Here is an 8,420-nt window from a genome sequence, read left to right as displayed (position 1 = left end):
AGTCAATTCACATTTTGTGTTCACTTATGAACATTTATAGCTAATATTTACCTACCGCTGTCTTTGACCCCAGTTTTTCTATAGAGAATGCTTTTATTCAGAATATCTACTCTGATACATTCTCTTGCAAAAATATTTGCCAGGAAGGTTTTATTCTTCATACGACGAGAACTTTGACATCGATCTACGCAATAGAATTGTGTTATCATGGAGCTTTGGTCATCAGTAATTCAAATCAAAACCGATTTGTCACCATTTCACTTATTATAATGCAAGCTTCATCAGGTCTAAGGTGACCTTTCATAAGGGAGGCTTCTACTAGTTTTATTATTAACCAACCTTCTTACGTAAAGTCTCCTGGGCCCTGATGAAGCTTGCATTATAATAAGCGAAGTGTTGGCAAGTAGGTGTTAATTTGAATTTTCGATGACTGACGCTCCATGAAAAATAATTCGATCATTATGAAATGGCCAAGCAAAGTTATTTGCTAAGTACAAATAATGGTCATGGACTAACTTTATCAACTCTCGACCTCATTTTAGACAATTTTACAAATCATCCTTATTTCGAATTTTTCACTGTGGGTTTTTAAATAAAAATTACTACCAAATCTAGATAACTAGCTTGAGAGTCGAAGGTTGTGTTGATCGTGACAGAATATCCGCGTAAATCATACTATTGGGAAATTTTCCTCTTTTTATCTTGATAAATATAAGGTCGTAATATTGAGTCGTGATGAATACATCCAATAAATATAATAACATGTAATAAATATATATATAACATATGTGAAAACTTCGCAAAGGAAGAGCCCGGGTGGAACAATGGCTGGAGATGAGCATCGAAGTCGACATGCTCTAGCGAGTTTCACATTCTCATCATCCCACGGCGCAGTCTGGTTTTCCCCATCACGGGTCACGCCTAAAGGTGAGCGGCGTTCACGCCGCTTGGCTCTTCTGCTTAAATGTATAACTGCCTCACTTCGTTGCATTATTGAAAATTTGCATAAAATATCTTCAGCTCCCGAGCAATGTTCCTAGGACATTTTGGTGACGTTTCTTTGGGTGACTTGCAGTGATACGAAGAAATAGGTAAGAAATTATTATAAAGTTAAAAGAAAATCGGGTTTCATCATTATAAGAGACTATATATCCAAGTCTCTGGTGTTCATTTTGGGAGTGATGGTTTACTGATAGGGTAATATTGTGAATGGATAGAGTGAATTACCAATTATTGACCATGTAGTAGGAAAATAAGTGTAAATGTTTCGCAAGGATACTCCCAGCATAAAATAAAATATGCTTCATTGATCCTGTAAATTCGCCCATACCTGTTTTATTTTACTATATCCTCTTACACTCAATTTCATCAGTCTGATCCGATGGTTATACGTCGTTATATTTTGCATAAATAACCAATATGTTTAAACAGTTTATTACACATTATTTTATAATCCTCTTTTTTTCCTACTCTCGCCTTTATTGTGTATGATAATCATTTTTCCCCAAAATTTACTTAACTGGGCCCACCAAAATATTTGTACTCTAACTTTCATCTCATCCGCAAAATTGGTATGAATTTTCGCTCCAACTTGGCCACAATGGCATTTTTATGTTGAGGTAGTCACACTCCAAATAGTGGTTGTAGGTAATTTGATCTAAATCAATGGAATTCTATACAGGAGAATTTTATTATGTTTTAGGGAAACAATCTTTTGGCTAGCTAAATCGCAGTAACTCCCCTTCAGCATTCAAGAGCATAGAAAATGTATTTATTGATATTTTCACCATTAATACCTTTTCGAAAAAAATATTTTCTTTTATTGCTTAAATTTAACGATTTGATCAATATTTCCTTAAAATAAATCATATGATCTGAGACAATGAATACCTGAAATTAAATATCTGATACTTCAATGGACGGTATCAAGACATCTCAAATACCTTTACAGTATCATCAGTTTGGTAGGGAAGCAGGAATTTAGATGCCTTGAAGCTTGAAAAAAATATGAGATAGTAAATTCCTGGATAGGGTGGTTTTCAATGAGCTATCCCACGGGTAAATAGATATTTTCTGATCAATAAATCGCAATAGATTTTGCCAACTTCATCCCGTTAATTATAGCCAAGCAGACATTATCCCAAGGAGGCTTTTTTACTTTAAACTAAACTGTTTAAAAATTCGAAGTTAAAATACAAATTATTCTCCAAATGGTCTTACTTTTTAAACATTTCCTAACGCCTTGTTAGCTCCATTGTTAAAATCTATTACGAATAATCTAATGCACCCTGAACTTTGCCTTCCATAAAAACTTTGGTAAAAAATCCTGCTAGGATTCTCTTTTCCCTTAGCGGATTTAATGATGTTTTGAGCTTTCACAAGGTTATAAATAATTGGAATATTCACAAGAGGCACTGTACTGCTGATAGTCACGACTAATGCTGTCAACACTCAGTTTTTGTTGATGAATCCAGCTGTTGTTAGTGTTAGATCCAGGAGTTGATAAGTTAACCCATAAATACCATGAGAAATTCGTTTTTTACAATTTTCATCAAAGTTTAGAATGTTTCTCTCCATCGGTACCTTATTTCGGGAAAAATAGTTTTAAAAACGAACAGCAAAACGTTTTCACAGTGGCATTAAACGTATGTTTCGTATGCGCATATCACTACAATATTATATCCAGAATATATCACGAGAGGCAGGAGTGAGCACTTGCTCGGGAACGACCACTTGTATACCCTTCACAAATTCTCCTTCATAGATGCGGGTAGGATGATTGGCAGGGTAAAATGTCGACCTTGTTAGACAAAGGAAAGAGTAGCGAGCATAGAAAGGATTGTAAAACTAGTATATTAGTAGTGTAAAACGCATATTAGGGGAGAAAGGATTTTTCAAAAACGAAAAAAAAAAGTTTGGCAACTCAGGTTGCCAATTGGCATTAATGAGTCAAATGCATCTGAAGTTATGCCACCTTAGCAACCTTCATATTCTTTGGTATTTTTCATAATAATTGTTAGTAAAATTGATTTCCCTCTCCTTTCACATTTACTTATAAAGAGGTTTTATTCAATATTTTTATTCATCGAAGGCTACTAAAACTCAAGTAATATATTTTAGTAATTTTATAAAATATGGAGAGCGAGAAATTTGGCATAGAATTTTTATTAAATTCATTTTAACATTGAGAAATGTACTGGTTTTCACAACAAGCAGAAGGGGACATTTGGACGGAATGTTTAGACTTGGGAAGCGAAAACATGATCATAAAAACAATGCGTCAAGAATGAATCGAATAACTTGAATAAAAAACTGAAAAAATATTTCATCTTCGAAGTTTACCGCAACAGTTATTAATGATTTTAGCTAGCACGAAACCATTTCTTAACTTCCCGATATTTAGATGGTTCCGCTTTAGCTAAAGAGCGATCTCGGCGTGAGGTGTGGTGTTTTATGAATGGTAACAAGCTTCGTGAGCAAGGAAGATTATGTCTATGGCTTTGCACGTTTCTCGAGTGAACTGGTCAGTGGTATTTTCACCAACAATGGGGTCCCATCCTCTCCGAACTTCTCTGCGATTGGAGATTTCGACGCGCGACGCAGCGAATATTTTTCGTGAGCGAAGCAACCTTGAACCGAAGTGAGTATGCCCTCACTTAATGAAAAACCGGCCGGTGAAAAGTGTTAGCTTCACCCCTATTCTCTTCGCAAACTTTTTCACCGATCTTTATGAGTGAAGCCATTAGAAACCTGAATCTGCCTTTTTTAGTTGCCACACGGTAAAGAAAAATTAGGTTCCGTTTCTGTGCATTAGCGCGATCTAAAAAGCGGAAGTAACCAAATGGCTGAGCGGGCATTTATAATGGGAATGAAAAATAATTAGGCAGAGCGGACACGATTTCAGAATGAGTGGGGAAGTATGGGAATACCCAGAAGCGGAAGATAGGTAGTAAAGCCCCTGAGAAACAATTAGTTGTGTGGTAAAAACGTGCAATCATTTTCGGGAAAGATGCGTCGGCATAGTCGGTCATCCTGAAGGTGAATTCTCAAGGCTAGTGAGTAAGTTTCACTGAGGAACCGATCTTATCATTGGGTATTCTAGGTATCGTAATTCTTGTAAGTTCTATTTGAATGTGTGCAATGCATGTTGGAAAAGGCGCGATCCTTCGTGGTAAATTAATTCATCGACGATAGATTCTTGCTCACAGTATCTTTTCTCAACTTTTATTTCGCTATATAATCTATATTCAATGAATTTTTTAATTTAGTATATTTAAGTATATAATTTAGCATATGAATTATTTTATTCTGTACTTTAAATAAGTTTGACTAACATAGTTTATTGCATGCTTATCTTTTGAGATCATCGTTAAATGTAGTCGAAGTAACAGATGTTCCCTAAAGAATACTCTATATTAGCATTATATGAATATATGAGTTAAGTGGAGACAAATTGTCAGGTTATTGGAAGCGGCTGTAAACAACTGTCATTTTCATAAGAATAAAAAACTTTTCAATACATACCTGAGCAATAAATTCTATTTAAATCAATGTTGAATTAGAAAACTAATATATATTATTGGTAATAGTATCTCTACAATAAAAACAATGTACAAAGCATAATTTATGTATTAAAGAGGATGAATCCCTCCCGCTAGACTGTATTAATCTCATCCCAGATAACTTTTTTTTAAACTTACGCCATCATTTTTACAATTTTCATGGGTTATATGTATTTATCCTTATCTTCATTTTCTTCTGACTCAAATTTGAAATTTATATCTCAGTATTTTCTCACAATCAGATATTAAAAATTTCATATTTGACAAGCAGGAAAATTTTGAAAAGAGTACATACAATATGCCTTGCAAATTTTAGCAATATAGCATTAGTTGTTAACGAGTTAATCGTCACTAAAAAAAGAAAAAAAATACGACCAGTGGATTAAGAGTGATTTGTCGTCCCAAGAAACTTGACTTGCAAAAGGGATGAGATTTTTCACGCGAATCGAAGTTGGGTGCAAACGATGTCAATGCTGAATGACACGCAGGCGCTTATAATTCATCACCTGGTGCACGGGAGTACCCAGAATCAAAACTGGGGGGCCGGGGGCAAAACTAGCTGTGATCGTTCAAGCTGTAACTATTTTGCACAGAACAGGTTAATGAAACCAAAATTTTAAGGAAATTATGACAGAAATTCGTCAGTTTATAATTATTTGCTTAAAAATATAATGATTTTTATTTTAGTTCTATGTATTATACTAAAATCATTTTTCTTTGAAAGGAAAATTTTTCATAACTTTTGTATTGAACTAAATTAATTTTCGGCTCTAGGGGAGTTGCCCCCCCCCACCTGCCCCCACTGGGTGCGCCCATGGTCCGGTGAAAATGAATGCACTTAATGGAAGGGCGAGTCGCGTGTACGGACGGACCGCGCGTATCCTTCCAAGAATGGATGATGCTGCTGCCGGGGCGGCACGGAGAAGATGGACGAAGAGTTCAAAGGCGAGAGGGGAGTGGGGGAGGGGAAAGGAGGGAGGGGTCGCCTCCGACCGCGGGGTCGCGCCTTGCAAAACACGAAACACCCTTCTCATCCCCCTTCGTCCTCTTTCCCGGATCTCAAGGATTGGAAGGGGGAGGGTCGGGCGTTGCGGCAGTGAAAGGAGGTGCCGTTGGGGTGGAGAGTTGAGATCTCCTCGAAGGGAGGACTTTGGGTCGGCTATGTTATCATCGCTCGTGCTTCTCGGTATACTTCCGCGCACGGTATTCCCCAAGTCAAATTATGTCACGTTGCGATGGGATGAGATTGAGATTGCGGTCCAAGGCTTGCGTTGTTTTTTTTTGCATTCGGCCCTTGACTATTTATCTTTCATTGCTCCTAGTGATTACATTTCAAACGTAAATAAACCCGTTCTTTTTTCTTTTCCTCGATAATTCTCGGCGAAAAATCGTCGGTCCCATTCGTAGATGAATTGATGACCCCACTAGCTGATGCCAAGCGGGTCACCGCTTCTCAGCTACTCCTAGGTGTTTTGCATGGACAAAGCGTGTTTCGCTGTTTTTAATGATGATTTAGTTATTGAAATTATGAGAGGAAACTGAGGATGAGATCGCGGTCCAGGGCTTGCATAGTTTTTTTTATTCGCCTCTTCACCATTTATCTTTTATTGCTGCTTGGGATTAAGTTTCATACGTAAATAAATGCGTATTTTTCCGTTTCTCGATCCGTCACCTAATTTATGAGCTATTTGAGGCGAAATACCGGCGGCTCCATTCGTAGATTAGTTGATGACGTAACAAAACTCATGCCTAGAGGGTCACCATTTCTCAGCTACCCCTCGGCCTTGTTCATGGATATTGCCTGATTCATTGCTGCTAATGGTTTTTTTGGGATTGAAATTTTGTTAGCGATTCCTCCCCTTAATCTGCCGTTCTCTCTGAATAAGTTAAGAAATGGCTTCCCACTCGGTGGGTCCGGGTTCAAATCCCGGCAGCGGCAGAGAATTTTCAGAGACTGCCCGATCCCTGCTTAAATGTTGGGTGGAGGATATTTCAAGCGCAACACTGTCCGTCAGATGGGACGTTAAGCCGTGGTCCCCTCGGCGCCTTTCGTAAAGAGCAGGCTTATGCCGACGCCAGGTTTCTCTCCACCCTTCCTTACCTACCCTACCCTCATGGCGCAAATGACCTCAGCTGTCGGTCGCCTCCTCCAAATACCATACCAGTTAAGAACTGGAACTCTGATGACTTCCCCAACTCATGAAAAATGAGCAATAACCAATATCACATCGCCAAATTTCGGCATCTTGCTTCTCCGGTATTCCTATGCCAAATGTGTCACGTTCCGAAGGGACGAAGATGAAATTACGGTCCAAGGTTTGCGTATTTTTTTCTAATTGCCTCCATGAAATGGTCTGCAAAAAATCGGCAATGGCGATTCAAATCATCCAGTCCTCGCTTTAATTTCCACCTTTTGCTTACCAGCATGTTGACAAACTTCGCCCTTTTTGCTTCTACCACTCCCCGCATCCACCATGCCCAATTATTCACGCTGAGGATGGAATTGCAGACCAGGGCATGCGTGGGTTATCTGAATTGCCTCATGGCATTGCGATTCTTTCAAACTCATGTTCAGTAGGAATATTATCGAGGATAAGGAAAGCAACATTATAATAACTTGCAGCATATGTACAATGAATTTTTTTCCTTTCAATAATTTACAATGCAGGTCCAATTTTGTGCGTTAATATTTAAATAAAGACTGCTCCGAAAGATACTTTTTAACAAATTAGCATCAAAGCGGTTCTAAAAACAGTTCTAATCATAAGTAAAAATGTGCACATGGGTATCTGCAGGAGAAGTGACTTAAGCCCATTCGAAGCATCTATTGCTCGGATCAGCTTCAACCTTTTGCTTCCCGGCACAGTGGCATAACTATGGGGGATGAGGGGATACATGTCCACCCCCAAAAGGGTCAGGGAAATAAAAGAAGTATTAAAAACTGTTGTCCAGTTTAGACGTATAAAAACTGCATCTGCTTGAAGTTAAATTTTATTGCCAAAATGATGTAAAATATATTTCCAGGCATATCATATGTCAAAATTTTCCAAAGCATATTTCTAGTTACGCCACTGTCACAGCATGTAGTCTAATTGGCTTCTCGCTTCTCAGTACTTCCTTTCCTGGTATTCCCAATGCCACGTTGTGTCACGTCGATGAGAAATGAGGATGAAACTGCGGATCAGAGGATCACATATATTTTCCTGATTGGCTCCATGATACGGCGCGTCTGCAAAGGAATGGCACAGGTCATTCAACTATACCATTTCCCGGTGCCGTTGCCGATAATTAATAGTAAAATTTATGCCATAAGTCTGCCTTAAATTAGCGCGTACTTAAGATAGTTGTGCTTTGTGAAATGTTTCAGTAAACTCTATCCGGACGATTGCATTTGGCATGCTTCAAGGGCCTAGTTTACGGTTATAAAAAGGCATTTGAACAAAATTCGGGCCTCATGATACCTATCCATATTTTTTTGCAAATTTTACAGTTGGCAGCGGGTAGATAATTTATGATTTCAAATTGGAGTTCATTTTTCCTCGAATAATCGTAGTAATTTCCAATAAAATAGTAAATCGTTAGGCTGTTTCAATAAATGTTTGCATTGATTATTATCAAAAGGATTATTATTTTAATGCGATTACTTATGTCAACTTGCTTGGATGTTTCATTGTGAGCATTATTTTTTCGGCGTCATGTTGGCACTACGCATACTAATACCAAACCTTGTTAACTACTAAATTGAACTTGTAGAGAAATATTGTTTGTAGATATGCCAAAAAGCATCACGAGCGTACTATTCTTTCCTCGACCTCAGCCATGGTTAACAAAAGACGGAAAAAGGAAGTAATTCAAAAC

This window comes from Ischnura elegans, chromosome 2, assembly GCF_921293095.1.
Source record: "Ischnura elegans chromosome 2, ioIscEleg1.1, whole genome shotgun sequence".
Classification (NCBI taxonomy): Eukaryota; Metazoa; Arthropoda; class Insecta; order Odonata; family Coenagrionidae; genus Ischnura; species Ischnura elegans.
Note: the sequence above shows the minus strand (reverse complement) of the source record.